Raw genomic sequence first — 25133 nt, forward strand, 5'->3', positions numbered from 1 at the left:
GAGCTGCTCTGGGGCTGCGGCGCTGCTGCCGGGCAGCTTCGCCGGGCTGGGGGAGACCCTGAGGGGACGGGGCACTGGGAAGCCCTGAGCAATTGGGTGTCAGAGGCCATAAGCAGCCCCCTGGCAGCCTCCTTGCTCCTGCCAGAGTTGACTTGCAAGACGGATCCTGGGCGCTCTGGAACTAACAGCATCAGTGAGTGTTATTGGAAACAGAAGGTTAGAAAAGATCTTGGTGATCATTAAGTCCAACCTGTGCCCTGACACTGCCTTGTCTCCCCTGAGCCTCCTCTTCTCCAGGATAAACAACCCCAGCTCCCTCAGCTGCTCTGAACAGGACTTGTGCTCCAGACCCCTCACCAGCCTTGTTGTCATCCTGGGTTTCTTCTTCATGCTTCTTCTTCCTTCTTCTTCATGGGTTTGGGTGGCTTTTTGTAATTGGGCAGAAATTCTGCATTGCAGGCTCTTTGGGATCTGTTATTGGGTTAAAAGGGAAAATAATCTAGGTGTCAGTTCTTAATTGGAAAATTTAGTCTTAAAAGACCTTGTAACAAGATATTGTTAGCCATTTTGTGCCTTCTAATGAAAAGCTGCTGAACTCAAATTAATGAGACTGCTTTACTGATAGGAAATAATAAACACTTGATTCTGAAGATGAATTACTGTCTCAAGTCCCTTCAATCCAGAGCCAGCGAAACCGACGACTGGTACCCCCACACCTTGAGGTAGTGCCAAGGCAGAACTTTTTCATGCTCTTTTCTCCTGGTGATTTTCTAATCCCATCCAGACTCTGACAGCAAAGCTGTGCTGGCGAAAAATGACTGACCTAGGAATACTCAGGCACTTTCTGGGTGGGTGTTTGAATCTGCTTTTCCAGAGCCTTGGGCTGAGCAGGGTGAGGCCGAGGCCTGGGGCCCTCCAGCTGGCACCGGGGAGCCCCTGGGGCAGCGATGAGGGGTGGCACTGAGGGGTGGCACAGGGTGCATTTCCCGCGTGTGGGCGGGCAGGTGAGCAGTGGGCAAAGGCGCCCTGGGCACAAGGGCGGGCACAAGGGCCCTGGCTCTCTGCAGGGTGGGCGGCCCATCACCAATTGCTGCTCCCAGAGCTGCTGCCAGGGCCGTGTCTCCTCCCTGCCGCTGACCCTGCACCTGCAGTGCTGCGTCCGGCTCTGCCGGGCTCCCCGGCACGGACGGCAAGGACGTGGACACGCTGCAGCAGGGCCCAGGAGAGACACCGAGATGGTGAGAGGGCTGCAGCTCCTCTCCTGCAAGGAAAGGCTGACACTGCTCGGCTTCTTCAGCCTGGGAAAGAGACCGAGCCTTGATCCAACTGTGCCCTTCCAGTACCTGAGGGCAACCTACAAGAAAGCTGGACAGGGACTTTGTATGAGGTCAGGCAAGGACAGGACAAGGGAGAATGAATCCAAATGGAGAGAGAATAGGTTTAGGTAAGGGATTCAGAAAAAAGACTTTACTGGAACAGGCTGCCCAGAGAAGGTGTACATGTCCCATCCCTGACAGTGTTCAAGGCCAGGCTCCATGGAGCTCTAGACAAGCCGGTCTGGTGCTAGGGGTCCCCAGCCACAGCATGGGGGTTGCAGCCATGGGATCCCTTCTAAGCCACGCCATGCCACAACTCCATGAGTCTGGGATTCTTCCCCTACTCATCCTCTGGCAGGAAAAGAAACTTGGCCCCAAGCTCCACACTGCAGACTATGTCTTTTGGCAGCCTGCAACTGTGTCAACAGAGGATGAAAAGAGATTACATTAGTGACATGATTTCCCTTTTCTACTAGAAAATTAAATGCTCTGCTCCTGTCCAATTGCGCAAAATTGTCAGAAGAGGCAATTCTTCCCCATTAAATGCTTCGTCTCACACAAAGAAGAAAGAAGCCACAAGCCAACACTCTTCTTTATTGCTACAATGTTTTCTTTGGTTACATCTCTAATAGGAATGACTTTGGGGTGGGATTTGTTTGTTTCTCTCTTTCGTTCCTTGGGACGCGCGGCGGCTCCTCCGTTGGGTTCCTGGGGGCAACGGAGGAACGGCCGCGAGCTCCGGCGGCTCCGCAGCAGCAGCAGCAGCAGCAGCAGCAGCAGCAGCAGCAGCAGCGCTTCTCTTGATCGGTTTCTGCTCGACTTTCCACTTGCTCCCCATCCTGTCCCGTCCCGTGCTGTCCGTGTTCCGCCTCTCCCGGCTCATGCCACGTCCCGCAAGGCGCCCCTCGGCGGGGCCGCCCCGTGCCCGCCCCTGCCCGGCCTGCCGTGGTTCCGCCTCCGCCAGGCTCTCTCCGTACTGGCTGTGGCGCCGCTGGAAGAGCCGCTCGCTCTGGTGCTGGCGGAGCAGCGCGGTCTTTCGGCTCCACCTGGCGCGGGCTCTGGCCCAGCCGCAGGCGAGGCCCCGGCCCCGAAAGAAGCCCCTGCGGCGGTTCCGCCCGCAGCCGCCCCGCTGCCGCACAGCTCCCGCCCTGTGGCTGACAGCGTCGCCGGCTGCTTCCCCGCTCCGAGCTCCGCCTCTCGCCAGCTCGGCTGCCGGCCCCGAGGCGCCGCAGCCCGGGGCGGCTGGGCAAGCAGCAGCGCGCCGGGCGGGCGGGTGCCCCGAGCAGAAGAGCGGGAGCGCGGTGCCGCCCGCACGGGCGGAGAAGCCTCCCCTAGAGCAGCTCTACCGGGAGGGTCCGCTGCTGGGCAGCGGCGGCTTCGGCAGCGTTTACTCCGGGACCCGGCTCGCCGACAGCGCCCCGGTAAGAGACGGGGCCGGTCGGAGGGGGGCGGCGGGGGACGAGCGACGGGCGAGGAGCTCAGCCCGCCGCTCGCCTTGGCTTGCAGGTAGCCATCAAGCGAGTGTCCCGGGACCGCATCTCGGAGTGGGCGCGGCTGGTGAGTGAGCGGGGCCAGCGGGAGGAGCCGGCGGGGCGTGCCGGGCGGGGCGAAGGCGAGGCCCGGCAGGGCGGCAGCCAGAACACTGCGAGGGGAGCGAGCGTGGAGTGAGTGGGGTGGCGAGCAGTGGCAGGGCCGGGCAGGGGGTGCCCGAGGGGCGGCGCAGCATCGGACCCGCTGACGGCATCGTGGTGCCCCCGCAGCAGAACGGCGCCCTTGTGCCCCTGGAGCTGGGGCTGCTGTGGATGGTGTCGCGGCCTGGCTCCCGCGGTGTCGTGCGGCTCCTGGACTGGTTCGAGGTGCCCGAGGGCTTCGCGCTGGTCATGGAGCATCCGGAGCGCTGTCAGGACCTCTGGTACTTCCTGGACGAGCGGCGGTTCCTGACGGAGCCCGTGGCGCGGGGGCTGTTCCGCCAGGTGCTGGAGGCCGTGCGGCACTGCAGCAGCTGCGGCGTCCTGCACCGCGACATCAAGGCCGAGAACGTCCTCGTGGACCTGGCTACGGGCGAGGCGAAGCTCATTGACTTCGGGTGTGGCACGATCCTCCAGGACACATTCTACACCCAGATGTCAGGTGAGCCCAAAGCCAGGGCCCAGCCGGGCAGCAGAGGTTCCCCCCTTTGCTGGTAGAGGGGGAAAAGGGAGAGAAGGAAGGAGGGGGAATCCTTCCTCAGCCAGCTGCAGCCAAGTTGCTTTTTGGCAGGGCAGGGGCTGGCTGTTGTGGAACTGGAGCTGGCTGGGAGGGAGTGAAGGAGGGAGGGAGGGAGCAGGATATGCCTGATGAGCTGCGCCCGTGTCCCATAGGAACGCCGGAGTACAGCCCACCGGAGTGGATCCTCTTTGGCTGCTACCATGGCCAGCCAGCCACCATCTGGTCTCTGGGCATCCTGCTCTATGAGCTAGTCTGCGGGCACCTTCCTTTCCACACCAAGGAGGACATCGTCCGGGGCCAGCTCTGCTTCCCCGCCCGGGTGTCTCAAGGTGGGGATGCTCCTTCAAGGCATGAGGGGAAAAACGGGCTTGGGAGGGGCAGCTGGCACAGAAGCGTCCTGCTCTTGCAGCTGGTGAGGAGGTGGATCTGCTGGGCTCAGCTGGAGGAGGTGGCACCTGTGCCTCTGTGCTGGTGTCCTCTGCAAGAGAGGGTCAATGGGAAGCTCTTGGCTGCAGCTCTGAGCACACCTGGTGTGGCCTGAGCACTGTGGAATGTGGGAGAGCATGGACAGGAGCCTTGTCCCGCTGAGCGGCGGTTTCTGGTTTCTCTCCACAGAGTGCCAGGTGGTGTTTATGCATGGACCCCACAGACAGGCCATCCCTGGAGGACCTTTTTGAGCATTCTTGGCTGCAGGAGCCCTGCCTGGCCCAGGAGACAGCAGAGATGGATCCCTGTGCACAGTAGGATCCAGGAGCCCAGCAAGCACCAGCAGGACGAGTCTCGTGGCTCTGGAAGAAAAGCCTGGAGTGTTTCCCTGTGGCTGCAGCGTGGAGGAGAGAGCACAACCAAGGAGATGCTTCCGCTGGTCCTCAGCGAGCTGTGGAGGGAGCAGCTCTGAGCTCCCCATCCTATTGGAGAAGTGGTGGCAGTGCAGTGAAGGTGCCACGGACTGGGACAGGGGAAACATCCCCCTGCAGGTCAATGGCATCATGATGTTGCCGCAAGCCGAGGCACAGCTGGCGTGTTCTTCTGGAGCCCGACGTGGAGCTGGGAACACCATCCTGGAGCTGGCCGCTGGCGGGGCAGAGCCGATTGGCTTTGGCTGCGGCCCCTGCCTGGAGGACACGCTCTGCGCCCCGATGAAATCAAGATGAGTCCCCAGCCAGGGCAGGGGTGGGGGGATGCTGGTGCTTCCAGGCAGAGCAGGGCTCGGCCTGGCCCCGTGCTGGAGGTTCCCCGCTTGGCGACACTGGAGAATATTAATATTTCTGCTGGCCCCCGAGCTGCTTTTTGGCGTGACAAGGGACTGATGTTGTAAAAGGGGAGCTGGCTGCTGGCCTTGCTGACAGCTTCTGCCAGCCAGCCTGGCACGGGCTGAAGCAGGGGCAGCCAGCCTGACAAAAGCATCCATCCATGTGGATGGTGGGTAGCAGAGGTGGGGGGACGGGTTCCGGAGCCATGCCCCAGCTGGTCTGCTCTGCAGGCCCTTGAGGAAGGGACGTGTTTACGGGTGGGAAAGGTGGGGATTTTCCCCACCCGTGGGCAGATTTATTCACCCATGGAGTGGTCAGACCCTCCTCAGGCCTGTGAAACAGTGACATGCTTTGCGCTTCTTCTTGTTTCCAGGTCTTGTTTTGAATTGACTTCCATGCAATTGTTCTCTGTTTTCCCCAGGAGGATTTCACCTGGTGCCCGGACCGGACAGGGAGGCGCCTGCAGTGTCTGTGGAGCACATCCAGTGCCAGCACCCCAGGGGCCACGGTCTGCAGGGACAGCCCCTTCCAGAAGGACGAGGACCTGGTGTGGGATCGGCTCCTCTCCTGGCAGCAGCTCTCCAGAGGTGGGCACCCGGCTCCACAGCTCAGCTGGCAGAAGGGCTCTGGGCAGGCGGCAGCGGGCACACGGGCATCCCGCTCTTGCAGCTGCTGAGGAGTTTCTGTGCCGTGATTAAGCAGAGGATGTGGAACGTGGCCTGCTATGCTGCCCTTCTCTAAAAACAGAGAATGGGTCGGGAGGTTTGGGCTCTGAGCTCAGCCAGCAGCCTGGCCCAGGCACAGGCCATGGTGGGACAGGGGGACAGGAGCCTGCTGCAACTGACCGTGGCTCTCTGGTTTCTCTCTGCAGGTTGCCAGCACCTCATGCCATGGGAACGGCACCACTCGGCCTGCCAGGCTCGGGGGGCTGGAGGGCATCCAGTGTTCATTTCTGTCAAAAATAAATTGGTTTTGTTTTTTTTTTTTTGTCATCGTCATTATCAGAGCGTTTCTTTCAATCCCTTTCCAAACTTTTGGCCTCCTGAATGTGTATTAGCACACAGTACATAAGTTGTGTTTGGATCCTTTTGCCTTTTGCACGTGAGGCAGGGTGGGAAGCCCTCCCCATACCCCAATCAATCGGTTTTGCTTATGCTTTATCCAAACCACTGCTAAATTTCTTTTTGTAACTACTGGATTCTATTTGATTGTATTATTTTATCTCAGTTAAAACTGCTGCTAAATTTTAAGTTTGTGGTTTATTAAATTAGAGACATGGGACCTCATATATAACATCAAGAATATGGCTTAATAGTTTACAAAATCAAAATGAATATTATTCAGCTAAATTAACAAGGAATAGAAAAGCATTAGAGACTTAATCACAAAGGATAAAGTTACAGAGATGATGATACTTGATTAAATGAATACGTTTTAACCTAGTGAGGTAATAGCTCATTCTCCTCTGGCTTTTGATCTCCTCCCCAGAAGGGGAGCAGTTCTTTGATCTCCTCTTCACGAGGGGCAAACCTTAGGGTTTGGTCTCGGCTTTGGCATGGGGTGTTGTTTTTTGGATGATGATGACTGCCAAAAAACCCCTAAAATCCCCCCCAAAACCCCCAAATCCCCTCAAACCCCACCCAAACCTCCCCCAACCCCCTCAGGATGAATTTTTCATTCATTTCAGGTAATTTTGGGTGGATTTTTTGGGGGAGTTTTGGTACATTATGGATGCCAAAGTGGGCATAGGATTGAAACCCACTCAAAATGCCCCCCTAAAATCCCTCCAAATCTCCCCCAAACCTCCTCAGGATGGATTTGAAGGTAATTTTGGGGTAATTTCAGATAATTTTGGGTCGATTCTGGGTGGATTTGGGATCGTTTTGGTACCTCCTGGACACAAAATTTGGCGTAGGATTCAAACCCAGCCAAAATCTGCCCAAATGCCCTCAAAACCCCCCTCAAATTTCCCCTAGAGCCCCTCAGGATGGGTTCTGAGGTAATTTTGGGTGGATTTGGGGTAATTTTGGTTCCTTTTGTGAAGCAGCGAGGGCCCCGTGTGCAGGGCTTGGAGTGGGGCTGAGCAGCAGGGCAGGAAGGGGGGAGGGAGGGAGGTGTGAAAACCCCCCTGAGGATCCCCTGATGGGGACACCCCTAAAAAGTTCTGTGCCAGGATTGAGAAACAAACGGGACCTTTGGTTTTTTCAGTCTTCAGGCTGTTGTTTATTTTTCTCTTACCAAAAGTTCAGCAGGCCGTCTGCACACCAGACTTAGCGTACAAAGAGAAGGCACCAAAGTCACAGGACACACAGGTTCAAGGTCTTTTAAAACAATTTTGTCCAATTAACTCTTAGAACGCATTTTGTTTCTACCTTTCTACCAGTTCTTTGTTTACCACTCAGCATCTGCATTGCAGCTCTTTCCAACCAATCACCCTGTGCTCCCAGCACAGCAGAAAATGGAGCAGATGAAGAACAAGAAGGAGATCAGGCAATGCCCAAAATCCTCCCTTCTATCCACCCTCATACTAAAAACCCAAAGCTCTCAGTTTTTCACCCTGTGATAAACTACACTACTCTCTATTTCACACACTCGTAGATTCCAATTCATCCCAAAGTCCTGGAAGCTTTCTCCATGGACAAAAGTTAAAAGCAGTGTTCTCCTGGGGATCAGGACTTCTCAGGACAGGCAGGGAGACATTCCCTGTGCCCTGGGTTCCAACAGCAGGGGGGAAGGGGAGGTTGGGGACAGGAAAAGAAGGACTTGGGCAGGAAAAAGGGGAACCTTAAACAGTGTGGTAATCGCCATTTCTAGAGGGAGGGCCCGAGAAGGCGCGGCCGTCACCTTCCCAGGGTAGGTGTGGATACACAATCCAGGTCAGATTTCCCATGGATCCGTCTGGGAAACATTAGGGAGCTGGAGATGAAGAATTCTGAACAACCTCGCAGGGTGTTTGTGACAATTGTTTTCCTCATGGACCGTTTACCCCAAGGGGGTCTTTTCTTAGTTAGCCAATCATGTGAAATGTAAAATAACCAATCAGGTCCACCTGTATTGAGATTGAGTACAAAAAAATGGGTTTCCTAATAAAGATGATATTGGCCTTCTGAAGATGCATGGAGTGTGTCACTCATTTATCCGTGTCATTTCTGACTCAGCAGTGACAGGCAGGGAAGGGGGACATGGAAAGACGGGGGGAAAGGAGGACGGAGAGAGTACGGCAGCGCTCCCATGTCACCTCTGGATGGATTCTGTCCCTTGTTCTGCCCTCAGGAAAAGAGAGACAGGGTGGCACAGAGTGTTGGGAAGGATGAAAGTTCGACAAGAAACTTTAACAGATATGTGTGCATGACAGAAAGATTTTTAAACGTAGAGTCTGATGAAAGAATAGAGATGGAAGAAAGTTTGGATACAGAAGAAAAGAATTGCTGAGCCAGTTTTACTGGATAACTAAGAAGGCCAAGGGTATGTTAGTTAGAAGTGGTTTTTATGGCTTAGAGCAAAGGATAAACCCACCTCAAACAAGAAGATGTTTTTACCAAGCAGGAAGAAAGCACAGGCAAACAAGTCAGCAAAGTTGCAAGTAGAAAAAAGCTCTCAGAATTTTCCACTGCAAGGAAACTGAAAAACAACTTCTAGCTTAAACTGTAAGGTACTAACTTTTATTGACTGGAGAATAGTAACATGAATATGGTAATTACAGGAGTTATGATAGGCTATAGATAAAAGTAAAGATTGGTTCTTTGTGTTAAGATGCTCGGCAAAGCAGAGTATATAATGCACTGTAACCAAACCTAAAGGGTCTCCAGGCCTGCCAGCAGCTGGAGCTGACAGCCATAGGCACAGGCTCTGTCACCAGACCCTGGACTGCTGTAACATCTTGGATACAATAAACTGCATTTTGGAGAGCTGCCTGGAGTCGCACATCTCTCATTCAGGCTCATACGGGAGAGGGACACGGGGTGATGGAGAAATGGCAGCAACCCTGTGCCGTGCTGGCAGTTTTCACTCCTTGCTGCACTCTTGGGAACAAAAGGGTAAGGAAAGATAAGGGCAATGCTATAGATACATATTATAATATTGACTTTTAGCAAATATTAAAATGGATTTTCTATCTGTGATGTTAAAGCAACTTTGTTGTAAAGATACAGCTTTTATTTCTGTTGTTAATTAAGCTTCATGAAATAGCTGCTTGTGTTAAATGCCTGCTGGGATGGGATAACATCCAATGCACACAGGATGAGGACACCTGTACAGATCTGCCAACTATCAGCACTCCCCGTCTGAAGGCAGAGTGGACCAAGGCCCAAAAACTGGAGGTGATAAAGAGAAGGAGCCAAAACCACAGCCAAGAAACACACATGCTCTGAAAAGGCAGACCCAAGGAGGCGCCATGTAGAACAGTTCCTGGAATATGTAAAGTAGTTTATGGATATGCACGAGGGTCTATGAATATGCAACAGGCTGCTGTAAGGGAAAAGGTATTTTAGGGGGATCCCCGAAGGTAACAGGGTGCTCCTGGCTGATTGCCAAGATGCACCTGGCCATAAAAACCTTTGCTCCATGGTCCTGGTCTCCCACTGTCCTTTATTAAACTTTTTACATTTTCACAGGAGAGTGAACGTGTTTTTCACATATAGGAATGGTTTAAGTTTTTTCATTTTTCACAGGAGGGAGTTTTGAAGAGCTACAAGTGGCTAATCTGCCTGCAACAAGGACCATTCCACAGGCTCTTGTCACCTTTCCCGACACGTCTGCTGCAGCTCACGGAGGGTAAGCCCTGGAGGCTTCTTAGGGGCGGTTATGGACGATTGCAGGCAGCGCCTCAATGCCCTGGATCAGCGGTGCCCCCTCCGGGGAACCCCCACGTTTTCCAGTTTCTGTGAAGCTGCCTGTGAAAAACATGTTCACTCTCCTGTAAATCAATGGCCCATAAACAGCAGGTATCTCCTGGAGGGAGGACTGGCTGTGGAAGAGATAAACTGCCCAATGCACAGAAGATAACTGCCCCACCTCTGACAGGTGGCAAACACAACACACACTTATCTTGCAATCCAGGACCTGTCCTCACTGGCTGCCCCCATTCTCCAGAGTTCATGGTGTCCAGGGAGGCTGCAGCTGCCGGTGCCAAGAACAAACGAGACGGTGCTTGGTTTCAGAGAGCTCCAGAATTCATTTCTGTCACCAAAAAACAGGGCAAAGGCAGGGCCATGGGGTTTTTATAGGGTATGCCAGGGGTGGAGTTTGGGTTTGGGCCAGGGCAGGAGATCTTAGCAACACAAGAAGGGTGAGATCAAATTCCTGCTTGTTAGCAACAGGAGCACTCCACACAGAATATGTCCCCAAATCCTAAATTCCTACTCAAACACCTGAGAAATGGTGGGACTTTAGATATCTTTGATCAATTTCATTTATTTAATCCTGTTTGTGGTGTTTTTAATGGATGAAGGTGAATCAGAAGAAAATTAAGGCCAAACCAACAGGAGAAGCATCCAGATGTGTTCCCAACATGGTTCACAGGGAATGTGGGTGAGCAGGGCTCTGCTCAACATGGCTCCTCCAGTGGGGGATGGAGCTGGAGCAGTGCACGAAGCTCTTCCCGCACTTGGGGCACTCGCAGGGCTTCCCTTACCGGTGCCTCCATTGGTGTTGGGTCAGGCTAGAGCTGTCTGAGAAGCTCTTCCCACACTGGGGACACTCGTAGGGCCTCTCCCCAGTGTGGATGCGCCGGTGGGTGATGAGGATGGAGTTGTGCTTGAATCCCTTCCCGCAGTCAGGGCAGTGAAAGGGCCTCTCCTCTCTGTGAACCCGGTAGTGCAGCAGGAGACAGGAGCTGCTCTTAAACCTCTTCCTGCATTTATCACACTCGTAGGGCCTCTCCCCTGTGTGGATCTTTTGGTGGAGGATCAGGGTGGAATGCTGGCTGAAGCTTTTCCCACACTCCCCACACTCACAGGGCCTCTCCCCAGTGTGGGTCCTCTGGTGCTGATCAGGTTGGAGCTCTGGCTGAAGCTCTTCCCACATTCCCCACACTTGTGGGGCCTCTCCCCAGTGTGGATTTGTCGGTGCAACACAAGATGGTCATTTCGCCTGAAGCCCTGCCCGCAGTTGGGGCAGCAGAAGGGCCTCTCCTCTGTGTGCGTGCGCTGGTGCTGGAGGAGATTGGAGCTGGTGTGAAACCTCTTCCTGCACTGATCACACTCGTACGGCCGCTCCCCTGTGTGGATCCTCTGGTGCCTGATCAGGTGGCAGTTCCACCTGAAGCTCTTCCCACACTCCTCACACGTGTGGGGCTTCTCCCCATCACAGACCTGCTCATGGAGCACCAGGTCCGAGCTCTGGCTCCATCTCCGGCCGCCTTCCCGGCCCAGGCTGGCTCTTTCCCCCTCAGATCCCCGTGATCTGCGTTTGCAGCCCCTCCTCGTGCGGGATCTCCGGGGCTTTTCCTCCCCGTTGGGTTCCTGCACCGTGGAGCCGCTCAAAACGGCCTCTGCCACCAGGTTCTGCCCCGGGGATTTGTACTCCCTGCTCTCCATGCTCAGCTCCTGCTCTGGGGGAGGAAGGACAAGGACAGGATGGGATTTGCCTCCGTGCCACAGGCAGGGGGAAGGAGATCCCCCCAGGGCATCCCCGGGGACCCACTCCCCCTCTCCGCTGTCCCCATTTCGGGATGTCGGGGATGTTTGGGCTCCTGGGGTCCCTTCTCCCCTCATTCTCTGCTCGGGACTGCAGGGGCTCCAAGGAGTCCCCCCGCCCCTCTCCAGCCTCTTGAGGCTCCCGCCAACAGCAGCGCTCCCCCCTCTCTGGGCTCCCCACTTTGGGCTCCTGGGGGACACAGGGCTCTGCTCCTCCAGGCTGCCTATGCCGCCAGCCGCCACCACCCCCCCCCGATGTCCCCCCGAGGGGCCTTTTCCGCTCAGCCTTGCACTTCTTACTCCAAACATCCCCTGAAAAACCCCACCCAGGCACCCCCCGGGATATCTGGGCTGAGCTCCCCCTCCCCGCTCACCTGCGCCATGGGGGGGGCGATGATCCCACAGGTGGGCGCTGCGAATTCAGGCAGGGCTCGAGCGCGTGGTTCCGCCTGCTCAGCCCGATCCGCCTTTGTCCCTCCTCTTCCTCCCGCTCCTCCTCTTCCATCCCCTCTCCTCCTCCTCCTCTGTCTTATCCCCACCTTCTCCTCTTCCATCCCCCCTTCCATCCTTCTCCTCCTCCTTGCTAACCCCACCTCCTCTCCTCCTTCCATCCTGCTTCTCTCTGCCTTCATCCCCCTCTTCCTCTCCCCTCCTCCTCCTCCCTAACCCTCCTCCTTCTCCCCCTCCATCCCCGCCTCCCTCCCTCCCTCCTCCTCCCCCAGCAGCCCAGACACCCTCGTTCCAGTTCCCGCAGCCCTCGCAGCCCGCGGCTGGAGCGGGGATGGAGCCGGGACAGGTCGGGATGGGCAGCGCGGGGCTCTCGGCTGCTCCCAGCCGCTGCGGGCAGGGGGAACCCGGCCCGGGCCAAAGGAGAGGCAAACTGGGAAAATGGGGGCTGCACATCCAAACTGGGCCTTGAGGAATTTTTCCTGCAGCAAGTTATTTTCCTGTCATGGTCCATCTCTAATTTTTTTTACTTATTAAAAGACTGCTATAAACACAGTACAGCACCTGGCAATGACTCTGCCTTATATTTGTAAACCTCAAAGGCTTCCAGGTCTTAACAACAGGAAAAACCCTTTGTCAACCTTTGGGGATATGAACATCTTTAGGGTTTGGACACATGCCAGGATACCCACTGTAAGAGCTGGATGGACTGGAAAACCAACTTAGGTAACAGTATTTTCTGGTGAGAGGTAAATCCTGCTGCTGCCCCAGGAATTTCTTCTCATTTGAGAAGCATCAAGAAAGTGTTGAAACACACAGACTTTGGGGGAGGCATCAGGGAGCAGCTTCCACCTGGAAAAAACCCCTGCCAGGCTCAACTGGAGAGAAATTCTCCAATAATATCCAACCATCAGCTTCTTTTTGGGTGGCATGAGGAACAGCCATCAGCCCACTCCAGCTCTGGAAATATTTCAATGCCCACAAGAAGCAGTGCCTGCAGGGGAGAGACTCTTTGGCTCTGGGCTCTCTGTGGCACTTGCTGCTGCAAGGACATTCCCCTCTGGAGCCCACCCACAGCAGGCACACACTGCCCACAGGGGCTGGGCTGCAGGTGCTCCCCTCCAGCCAGCCCTGCTGGAAGTGGGTATAGGCAAGGCCAAGAGCCAGCCAAGTGCTGCTGCTGGAGGTGCTGGGAGCAGCCAGGGAGGCAGCACCAAAGGGACAGATCTGAAGGTCTCTTCTGGCCTGGATGAATCCAGGATTCAGGGTCTGCCCCAAGTCAGATGCAGCACCTGACACTTGGCCTTGTGGGACCTCATCAGCTTGTCAGATGACGTTGTCTCCCACTTCTCAAACTCATTTGGGTTACTGTGCATGTCCAAATTCTGCCATGGTGCCCCTGCCCCACTCAGCTCCCCCATCCCCTGCAAACATGCTGAGGGGAGATGGATCCACTGCCTGTGTCATTGGGGAAGCCGCAAAAGAGACCCAGAGCCAAGGCATGCTGCACTGCTGCTTGAAAAGTCACTCGACTCCCCACACGGTGGGGAGGAGGAAATGCCGGCTAGCGGTGGAGCACAAAGCAGCGGCTAGCAGCGGGGGGCACTACCCAGGCAAGCCAGGAGCGTCCAGGCAGCGCCTACAGCAGGCTGAAGCAGCGTGAGGAGCAGCGATGATCGAAGGAAGCACAGGGAAAAGAGGACCTTCACCTGGCTGGTGCAGTTCAGAGGGCTTTATTGTCTCCAAGGGGAAATCCAACCAGGCAAAGGCAAGGAGGGACAGTTACAGCAACTTATGAAGGGGATGGAACATAGATAGGGATACATTACAAGAACCAATGAGGGAAAACTGAGGAGGGGTATTGCACATGACAGACGCGTAAAGCAACGAATGATATCCAAGCCAGGGAGGGGCCCAGAGCACCTGCCCAATCACTTCCTGGGGAACGGAGAAGTCTCTGGAAGGATGGGCAGGGCCCTGGGAGATGGACAGGGCCTGGGAGGGGAGAAAAATGTAACAAAATGGGGGGTTGCCAGAGGAACGGGGGTGGAGACAAGGCGTTGGCAGCGTGCCCGGACAGGGAGGGTACCATCCGAGGAAAAGGGGGAACCAGGGCATAACCATCGAACTAAATATGGGGCTAAAACTGGGAGAACATTACAAAATGGGGAAAATAATACAAAATAGGGGAGATAACATAACAGGAAACTGGCCGCGCACCGCAACAAAGGCAGAGCCCTGAGAGAGACACCGCCCATGCCCAGTCTGATGCTGCACAAGGAGCCACTGCCCACAAGTCCCTGGCTGTGTCCATCTGGCCAATGGCTTCTGCCCACAGTAGCCCACTCTCCCGAGCCAGGGCTCTGCAGGGTGCAGGTCAGGCTGTCAGGTAGGGCCATGACACGGTGGGTGCACTGGGGGACTGCAGGAAGGGCCTGGGCACACCAAGGGCTGCGAGTGCCTGTGAAATACAAAGCTGTGTTTTGTGTCAGGGTCAGACAGGCAATGTGTGTATTTGTGATTGGGATATGTGTGGAGTCCAACAATGGGACAGTTGTGAATTTCAGTAATAACTGTGGAAAGTAAAGCATGGCAGAAGGCCTTTGGACCTATCTTTTGTTTGCAAATAACCTTAGTTGATTTAGGAGCATTTGAATTAAAGCGTTAAGGATGTTGCTTTTTGCTTGTAGTCAGGCCTTAAGGAGCACAGCAATAATAACCCTTTTGAAGTATAATTTTAGAATATTGCTTGTATCCTTGAAACTATAGCTTTGGAATATATATAAAGGAAATATGCTTACCTCATGCCTTAACAAAACAGAGAAAAACAGCTTGAGAAAGGAAGATGAACACCATCTCAAGGATTTATAGATTCGACCAAGGGAAGCTGGACATCACTGTTATGAGATTTAAAGTCATTGTAATCAAAAAGGTGGACCCACATCTGGGGAGCTGGACTTCGCCAGATGGGATTCGTCTTTATTCTTGTGGAAATCACCACCTCCATCTGGGGATCCTCCTTTTTGGGACGCATCCTGAGAAAAACTAAATAACAATATTTCATAGAATTGTGATGTAAAAATTGGGAATATAAACTGCTGATGAGTAAAAATTGGAATAGAAACTGCTGAGAAAGCTTATGAGTACCCCTATAAATACCTGTTAGCCCCAACCATCGGTGTGCAGTTGGAGGGAAACTGCCCCCACTGTACCAGCGCTGTGTTGCTCATACTTTACCATATTAATTAATTATTGATTGCTGCTTGAATATTGGCATAGTAAAGCTTTTTATTTATAACAGATTTTTGTGCATTGGCTGGGAATTTCCAAATCCATTGAGGGAGACTCCTGATCTCAGGGAGGTGCCCCACCTTGGAGGCTTCTGCCTCAGGCGGCCCTGAGTGACCAGGGAATCTCTCAGGGAATTGGAAATCCTTAGGGTAAATTATGAGCAAAGAATTTTGAGCTCCCAGACTACACTGCAGTGAATTCACCTGCAATTACCCGTGCACGAAGGCCCAGGCGAGAAAAGGAGGCTGTAAGTATGGCTTGGTTAGGGGGGATAAGAACGGGTGTAGGTGTGTAAGAGTGTGAGTGGTGTGTGTGTGAGATGTGACCCAGTCACGGAGCGATCGTGGAGTTCTTCTCACCTTGGTTTCATCTCCCCGCGAGGGGAGCGGCAGGTGAAGGAAGGAAGCGAGTGAAGGAGGATTTCCTGTGTATAAAAGGTTGGGGGTGAGAAGAAATAATAGTTAAGGGGATTTTATTCTTAGAAAATCGAAGGCGGGAGGCGGTACTGGTAGAAGGAACTTTTTATTAGAGAAATCCTTGACAAGAAGGGACCAAGGTCTGAACAAGTGTGGTTGAGGTGAGTGAGGGAACACCTGTTAGGATAAAATGGGTAAATGCCAAAGCAAAAACCCAGGAGCTTGTAAAAACCAGCAGGAAAATAGAGGTACTGAAGGTACCGGAAAATAAGAAAGCACTTTGGCAGATATACCCAGGACAGCCCCCTTGAGGTAATGTTAAAATTGTGGAATGAATGGGAAACCAGGAGAGGAAAAAGCAAAGAGAAAATGATAAAGAATAAGGAGGAGCATACAGATGTATTCAGGATTGGATCCTGATACAGCTGTGGGGGAAGCGTTAATCAAAACTCAGTTTGTGGAAAAATCATGGGAGGATATTAGAAAGAAACTTGAAAAGTTAGATGGCAGGAGAGAGATGTGCAAGAATTGTTAAGGAAGCACAGAAAGTTTATGTGCAAAGAGATGAAGAGAAGGTGAAAGTTCAAGCTAAGGTTTTCGCAGCTGCAGTAAAAGAGGTTCAGAAGGGTGATGCATCTTTAGGGGATGCTGAAACTACCAGAAAAATACCAGGTAAGGGTTCAAAAAGACCTACCTGCTTTTACTGTGGTATGGAAGGACATGTAACAGGATGTGCGAGAGGCAGATCAAGAACTGTTTGTAGAGGATAAGAGGTATCAGGGGCTCTATTTATGAGGGACCAGAACATCACAGGAGCCCTTGGTAAAATTAAAAATAGGTCCCCAAGGTGAAGAAGTTACATTTTTAGTAGATACAGGGGCTGAAAGATCAACAGTGCAAAGATTACCAAAGGGATGCAAAATCAGCAGGAAAACAGCTCAAATAATTGGAGCAAAAAGGGAGGCCTTTAAGGTTCCCATTATTGAACAAGTATTACTTGAATCAAAAGGGAAATTGTATATTAGTGATCTAGCAAACTGCTTATGGAGTGCTTACCTAGGACTGGGGAGGAGACAGAAAGCCAGTGGGGTGTTATTCAAAATTACTGGACCCTGTGAGTAGGGGATGGCCAGTATGTTTACAAGCTATAGTAGCAACAGCTCTTCTGGTAGAAGAAGCGAAGAAAGTTACATTTGGAGCTCTGTTAGTAGTATATACCCCCCACAACGTTAGAAGCATATTACATCAAAAACCAGAGAAGTGGCTCACTGATAGCCAGATTTTAAAGCATGAAGCTGTCTTGATACATTCCCCTTAACTGGAACTTAAGGTCACTCCTGCTCAGAGCCCTGCACAATTTCTCTATGGGGAGCCAACTGAAGAGCTTGCTCATAACTGTTCAGAATTATTTGAATTTCAAACAAAAGTGAGACCAGATTTGAGTGAGACAGTTATCTAGTGGGGAAAAATATTTTGTCGATGGCTCATCAAGGGTGATAGACAGGAAACAAAATCAGGATATGCTATTGTAGAAGGGGAAAACATGTCTGTAATAGAAAGAGAAAAAATCAGTCCCAGCAGGTCAGCTCAAGCTTGTGAATTGTTTGCTTTGTACTGAGCTTTAGAACTTTTGAAGGATAAGGTGGGGACTATCTATACAGACTCAAAATATGCTTTTGGAATTGTATACACATTTGGAAAAATTTGGATGGAAAGAGGGTTGATTAACATTCAAGGGAAGAAACTGATCCAGCTGAACACTGTAGAGGAAATTCAAGAGGAACTGCCAAAAAGCTATAGTATTCAAGAAGAAGAAGCTATAAAAAAATAGAAGCTAAGAAAGAGCTGGGAAAATGGGTACTCCCAGATAGAAGAAAGATTGTACCTAAGCATTATGCTCAAAGGATTCTAAGCCAGTTACACCAACGTACTCATTGGGGAACAAAAGCCTTATGTGATCATTTTTAAAATATTATGGATGTATTGGAATTTTTGAGGTAGCAAAACAAATAACACAGGGGTGTTTGACTTGTCAAAAAGTTAACAAAAAGGTGATGAGACAAGCTCCAAACAATGGTAGGAAAAGCCTACCGACCATTTGAGAGGGTTCAGGTGGATTATACTGAATTACCAAAGGTGGGCAGATAGAAATACTTGTTAGTATTAGTAGATCAACTGACTCATTGGGTGGAGGCCTACCCAGTTGCCAGAGCCATGGCAAAGTTTGTAGTTAAAATATTGCTGGAACAAATCATTCCCTGATTTGGGGTTATTAGGGCCATTGATTCTGATCAGGGCTCCCACTTTACTTCCAGTATTATAAAAGGAGTAATACAAGCCAGGGGTATTTCCAGGGAATATCATACCCCTTGGCACTCCCAGAGCTCTGGGAGGGTGGAAAGAATGAACCAAACTATAAAAACAGCAATTAAGAAAATTGATGATTGAGACCAAAATGCCCTGATAAAAATGTTTACCTCTAGCATTACTTACTACAAGAACACTTCCAAATGCAGATACAGGGCTTTCTGCATATGAGATGCTTTATGGAATGCCCTATTCCCAGGAAGTACCCCAACCATCAGTAGTCGTAGCAGATATGACTATTCAAAAATACATCCAGAAGATGGGACAACATGTCCTAGAACTAAGGGAAAAAGGGGTAATTGCTCAATCAGCCCCTCTAGGCTTTAGCATACATCGAATTAATCTGGGTGAGTGTGTGCTAATTAAAAGCTGGAAGGAAGAAAGTTTGTCCCCTGGGTGGGAAGGTCCATCCTGAACTCTGCTGCCCACCGACACAGCTGTCTGAACTGCAGAAAAGGCTGGACCCGCGCGTCGTGGGTCAAAGGAGCAGCGGAACCACTGACAGAGACCCCGCTGAATCCCAGTGGAGAATTGCATCTACCCCCAGAGAACTGAAAGTAAAGAGAGACTGATGTATGTCACAAAGACGCTCCTACCTTAAGCTGCAAAACCAGTTTTACTCATGAGAGGTAGAATGTACTACTCCAAACTGTAAGTGTTATCCATGGGGTTGTTTTAAGTGTATAGAGTGTCAAGAATTGTGGTATACAAACCTACCAAGGGGACAGATCCCTACTGCTCTCTGCTGTAATTGTATAAAACAAAATAGAAAAAGAAACTGATAAAACATTGTGGGCTGCAGTGATGAAAGGCTATATTAAAACAGGTTATAAACATTGGTGGGAAGCCTGGGTACACGGAACATGAGCAAGAATTGATTTGCAGAAAGTACCAAAGGCCAAGTTAGAAAAAAAATTGTGACAAAGGCAATTGTGTGGGAACTCAGCGCATCACCTCGGATGCTCTGAGTCCCAGGGAGACCCCTTGGGGGGCTCAGAAGTCCTGGAATGTAGCCAAGGGCACCTGGTGGCTTGATTTTGACCCTTCAAGGGTCGTGCTATCAAAGCATGAGGATATGGAAGTTTCAGAGGTTTGAATGGTGTAGGGCAGGTGTTTTTATAGAATAGAATATAGGTTTTAAGATTTTGGTACAGGGGGGGTCTAATGGAGGCAAGATGGAGGATTCAGGCCCGACCTCGTGGCTTTTCTCCTTCTTCTTGTCATCCATCTTCTCTGTGATGTGTGCATTTTAGATTGGTTCATACTAAAGGTGCACTGTTTAATAAAGGTGATGGGTATTGGAGAAAAATTGTAAATATCACATACGCAATTATCAGTATAAGAATGTGCGACCGCCCGAAAGGGGCAGAGAGTGCTTGTGGCTGCCTTGCTGGTCAGATCTCGGCTGGGCAGAACAAAAACCTTAGAGATAAGTTTTAATAAACAACCTGAAGACTGAACTATAGAGGAGTCCAGACTCGTCTGTTCATCGCGGGCTGCCTGCGAACCGTCCCACGCGAACCACCCCACGCATGTCCGACAGAGACACACAGCCGATCGGACACAATTGGATACCTGACGAGTAGCAAATTAAAGCAAAAGAGTGGCAGGAAGCTAAGCATCACTGGAAGAAAGGGAGGCACAGACACCAACCCTATTGTAGCCGCACATCCCAAGAACTCAGGGGCCAACCAGCTGAAATTAAAAAGAATTGTGCCACACCCTCGATAAATAGAGAGCTGAAGGCTCATGAGGCAAAAGGCAAAAATGAAACAAAAGATATCAGTGACTAAATCCCAAGGTACAAACTCTGCTACCGAGAGGATCTACATCTTGGCCCTTTGATGCAACCCAAGGGGCCTTGAGAGAGATAGAAAGTTAAACCCCCTGAGGATTATTTTCACTGTATTGATCATTGCATGCCAAGCAATGGGCCTTAATAGCCTCACTCCTGAACTCCACATAATCCATGAGCGAGCTGCAGGATCAGAGCCCATTGCTCCGGCTGTCTGTGACAAATGCAATCCTACTGTCTGGATTGGGAGAAGAATGGAATCAGTATTTATGGCACATTCCCATGTTAGTGAAGTGTGCTATGACCACAGCCAATTAAAGGGGTGCACTATGGGTGGCAAATTATACTGGATTAGAGAAAATTTAAAATATGGTCACAAGGTTTCTCCCAATGATGGGCCCGTGTTAACCAATCTTCTCAAGGATAATGATGAACAAATTTGTTTGCAAGATGTCACCGACATGTTTTATGAAAAATCCTTTCCTTAGGATTTTTCTCCTCCTGAGTAGTTGAGAGGCCTCAGGAACAAACTGTAAACAATTCTTATCTGCTGCTGTGGAATGCAACAGGGGGAATCTGTGATTGGCCTCATCTGGCTGTTTCCAATTACGGGCCAATCACAGTTCACCTGTCCGGCCAGTCTCGGTCTGAGAGAAGACTTTGTTTTCATTCCTTTTCTATTCTTAGCTTAGCCTTCTAGTGAAATCCTTTCCTCTATTCTTTTAGTATAGTTTTAATATATTATCTATCATATAATAATAAATCAAGCCTTCTGAAACATGGAGTCAACTTTCTCGTCTCTTCCCTCATCCTGGAGCCCTTGTGGGCAAGACCACAGCAATACACCAAATTCTTTTGTTTAGCAAAGGATAGAGAAGGAGTGGACCCAGAGAGCAGAATGAAACAAATAACTCAAAACCTACAGAAGCAAGAATCAGAATCAAAAAAGAAAAGAGTAGAACAAGAAAAGCTAAATTAATTAACTGAACAATACAAACAGCTAGAACAGCAGTATAGTGATGGGGTTTTCTGACTTCAAATAAGAACCTTTTTGTAGACCTAATGTAAGAAATTGCCACAGAATTTGAGTTATCCAACTGTTGGATTTGTGGGGGATTAAAATCAGCTGAAAATTGGCCATGGAGGGGTGAGAGTCTAGCTCCAGAGCAATGTCTAAAATGGAACCATACTCAAATTTCCAAGACATTGAAACGACCTGAGGGGAGGATTTTAAATCATCCAGTAATTGGGACAGTTTGCATCAGCAGGGAAGAAAAAAAATATACTGAAGTGGTAGGGTATACCCCTTGCATGTCTACTTTAGCAGTAAATTCAATAATAATACCAGAACTTGGCAGCCAACACTTCCTGCTGGATACTGGAGCCTAATAAAAGAGAACAATTGTGAATGGGATGACCAGATAAAGTTGTGCTGGCATAAAAGTTTTGGAGGTAACCCTTAACAATCCCTGGAGAGCTCGAGAATGTATTGGGAAAAACCTGAGGCTGTAAATGACCAATGGAAAGCCCCAAATGGGATATATTTGATATATTGGATTTGTGGACAAAAAGCTTACAGTGAACTGCCCCATAGATAGAAAGGATCTGTACTTTAGGGATTATACAACTCTCCTTCTTTGTACTACCAAAGTCCAAGAGTAACCTGTTAGGAGCACCCTCATATGGAAACCTGAACAGAGAAAAAAGATAATTAAAACTGGAATTTCCTAGGGCTGGAGGGGACCAAAAATGGGGAGAGGAAGAGTGGTCGGCAGAAAGAATAATAGATTATTATGGGCCAGCCCCTTGGGCTCAGGATGGAAGCTGGGGATATAGGACCCCAATTTACCTGCTGAACAGGTTGATTAGACTGCAGGCAGTGGTAGAGAGAGTCTCAAATCACTCCTCGGAGGCCCTGGACTTGTTAAGCCAGCAGCACACTCAGGTGAGGGCTTTTGTGTATCAGAATCAAAGAGCATTGGACTATTTGCTGGCTGAAGAAGGGGCAGTGTGTGGAAAATTCAGTGAGTCAGAATGCTGCATTGAGATTGACAATTACGGAGAAACCATCAGGGGTTTGGCAGCAGAGATCAAAAGGGTGGCTTATGTCCCTGTCCAAAAATGGAATTCCATCCTTCAAGCCTCATGGTGGGATCAGATGCTTGGAGGGGGAACTTGGTGGAAGAAAATAGGGTTCATGATACTGTGTTCATTAGCTGGGCTATTGTTTCTACCTTGCCATATTCCATGTTTTATCCGACTAATCCACTCAGTTATTCAAACCATACAGGTTGCTGTGATAGACCCTGAATTGGCTACAGGAGGAGTTGGCCAATTTGAGAAACCAGCTCAGATAAAAGATATCCAAAAAGATATTTGAAAAGATATCCAAATTAATGAAATTAAAGAAATAAGACAAAAAGAGAAAACCTTCCAAAGTTTTGGCCAGATTTGAAGCCCAGACACGAATGAGTAAGATAAATGGAAATTTATACAAGCAGAGGGGTCACTGTGAAATACAAAGCTGTGTTTTGTGTCAGGTACAGACAGGCAATGTGTGTATTTGTGATTGTGATATGTGTGGAGGCTGACAATGGGATTGATGCGAATTCTAAAAATAACTGAGGAAAGTAAAGCATGGAAGAATGCCTTTGAACCTATCTTTTGTTTGAAATTAACCTTGGTTGATTTAGGAGCATTTGAATTAAAGCGTTAAGGATATTCCTTTTTGCTTGTAGTCAGGCCTTAAAGAGTGCTGCAATAATAACCCTTTTGAAGTATAATTTTAGAATATTGCTTGTATCCTTGAAACTATAACTTTGGAATATATATAAAGGAAATATGCTTACCTCATGCCTTAACAAAACAGAGAAAAACAGCTTGAGAAATGAAGATGAACATCATCTCAAGGATTTATAATTTCAACCAAGGGAAGCTGGGCATCACTGCTATGAGATTTATAGTCATTGTAATTAAAAGGTGGACCCACATCTGGGGAGCTGGACTTCGCCAGATGGGATTTGTCTTTATTCTTGCGGAAACCAGGGCCAACATCTCGGAAACTACAACAACCATCTGGGGGTTACTTCTTTTTGGGACGCATCCTGAGATCACAATAGTGTATAAAATAGTGACATAAAAATTGGGAATATAAATTGCTGGTGACTAAAAACTGGAATAGAAACTGCTGAGAAAGTTTATGAGTACCCGTATAAATACATGTAAGCCCCAACTATCGGTGTGTGGTTGAAAGGAAAACTGCCCCCACTGTACCCAGAGCTGTGTTGCTCATACTTTACCATATTAATTATAAAGTGATTTCTGCTTGAATATTGGCATGCTCAAGCTTCTTATTTATAACACTCCTGGCCATGGCAGGAGTCAGCTGGCATGGCCTTGGCCAGCGGCTATCCTGGGGTCCCCAAAGATCTGGGATCTGACCATGGCTCTCTCTTGCAGCCCTTGAGGACCAAACAAATGATGTCAGCCTCGCCATTGGAAGCCTGGCAATTCAAACACTCTGCATCCTCAAGTCAGTAGGCCCGGCTCCAATCTCCATGTTCCAGCGGCTCCGAAATCACGTGCGCAGAGCATGGAAGACATGGCCTCGCCTGTCACAGCTCGGCTGCCTGCCCTGCCGGAGCTCTGTGGAGAGCTGATTCACAGGCGCTTTTTGCTGAGTCAGGAGGCATTTTCTTTTTCTTCAAGAATGTTCTATTCTTTTTTTTTTTTTTTGTTTTCTTTTACAATGTAAATATAGACTGTGTTATAATACAGAGCCTGCCAGGATCTTTCTTTGCTGCTCAGGGTCCACAGGGCATAGGGGAAGAGGGGGAAAGGGGTGCTTGTGCTCAGCCAGCTGCCCAGTTGTGCAGTGCTGCAGGGAAAATGGCCAGAAGCCCCTTGGCCTTCGGTGGTTGTGCTGAAGCCTTTGTGCTGCCAACAGAGTGGCTGGGCAGGGGCCGGAGCTGCGGGGCTCCCTGCGAGAGCGGTGCCTGGAGATGGCCACAAGCCCTGTGCCAGGCAGGAAGCACCATCCGTGTCCTCCTGCCCGTGTGCTGCTGCCTGCGTTGCTGAGGGCTCCGAGGTGCCTCTGGCTGGGGCTCCCCTGGAGCTGCTGTGGGGCTGCGGCGCTGCTGCCGGGCAGCTTGGCTGGGCTGGGGGAGACCCTGAGGGGCTGGGGCACCAGGAAGCCCTGAGCAATTGGGTGTCAGAGGCCATAAGCAGCCCCCTGGCAGCTGCCTTGATCCTGCTGGAGCTGACTTGCAAGACAGATCCTGGGCACTCTGGAACTAAAAGCATCAGTGTTGTTGGAAACCAAAATGCAGGGAATTCTCAGACCTTTGGTCTTATCAGCAGAGCTTAGAATTAAACACAGGATTTGATCTGAGACCTTGGAAAGGGCTTCCAAACTTGGGTGCCAGAAGCGAGAATGTGGATTTATAGTTTATAGCAGAGACACGTGGAGGAAAGTTGAAGCGGAGGAAATCTTAAATTGTAGAATTCAAGATTTAGAAAAAATAATAGTTACAATGGTAAACAAGAAGCTTAGGATGCAGTGCTGTAGGTTTGTGTGTCATAACATGGTTGGTTGGCTAAGGAAGCTGACACTGTAGCATGAGTCCATAGGAGGAAATATTGAAGGATTGGGTCCAAAACATAGATATTCTTGTTGGCAGTGTCTTATTGGCCAACAAATCCTTAAAAGCTCTTGTAACTAGAAGTCTTGCGGCCTTGTGTGCCATGCAGTGGAGATGGGAGCCAAACTCACTCTTCCTGTCTATGCAGAAGATAAGGAAAAGAAATGGCATCATCTAAAATACTCAGAGGTCCGCTCTCTTGCTCCTTCCTAACTCCTTCAAATCCCCCAAAGTGTGATTTAGCTACAAACAGATGACAAGGACTCGTAATGCTGGCTCTTTGACTCCAAAGCAGCTGATTTAGAATCTTTCACATAACCCCTGTGTAGTTATGTGCCAGAAATGAATCATTTTAAGAAACTTTGCCAACAGACTTGAATGGGAGTTTGTTTGAAGGGTGTTTGAGGAGAAAGCCTCCCAGCAGAGGTCTGGGCTTTGGCCTAGCTGTGTCCCTGCTGATTGTGGAGTGTGCCATCAGCTGCAGGGGTTTCTGGGCTAAAAATATCATCAAGTCACTTGGCCTATAAAAGCTGGAGCCACTTTTGAGTAAATTTGGAGACCTCATCTATGGGTGGATGGAGCACCTAGGATTTTCCCAATTGCTGGGAATGGTTCTCCAGGTCCCCGGTGTAAAAGGGGGCTCCCCAGCAGCTGCGCATCTGCAAGATGAGAAACAATTGTCTTGGTTTGAAAAGACAGGTGTCTGCTAAGGAAGGGAGAAGCCTTCTCTGAAATGGAAAATGTAAATCCCCTCCCTTCAAATGA

General features: G+C 50.3%; 1 protein-coding gene and 2 pseudogenes across 1 annotated transcript in view; 2 read left to right on the top strand and 1 right to left on the bottom strand.

Moving 5' to 3' along the window:
- The window catches only part of LOC103825013 (zinc finger protein 208-like), a 742626-nt pseudogene extending 730695 nt beyond the window's left edge, over positions 1-11931 (bottom strand).
- The window catches only part of LOC115485198 (uncharacterized), a 2106330-nt gene that overhangs the window by 1761761 nt on the left and 319436 nt on the right, over positions 1-25133 (top strand).
- The window catches only part of LOC115485058 (serine/threonine-protein kinase pim-1-like), a 213710-nt pseudogene that overhangs the window by 139093 nt on the left and 49484 nt on the right, over positions 1-25133 (top strand).

The sequence above is a fragment of the Serinus canaria genome, chromosome 25 (genome assembly GCF_022539315.1).
Source record: "Serinus canaria isolate serCan28SL12 chromosome 25, serCan2020, whole genome shotgun sequence".
NCBI classification, from domain to species: domain Eukaryota; kingdom Metazoa; phylum Chordata; class Aves; order Passeriformes; family Fringillidae; genus Serinus; species Serinus canaria.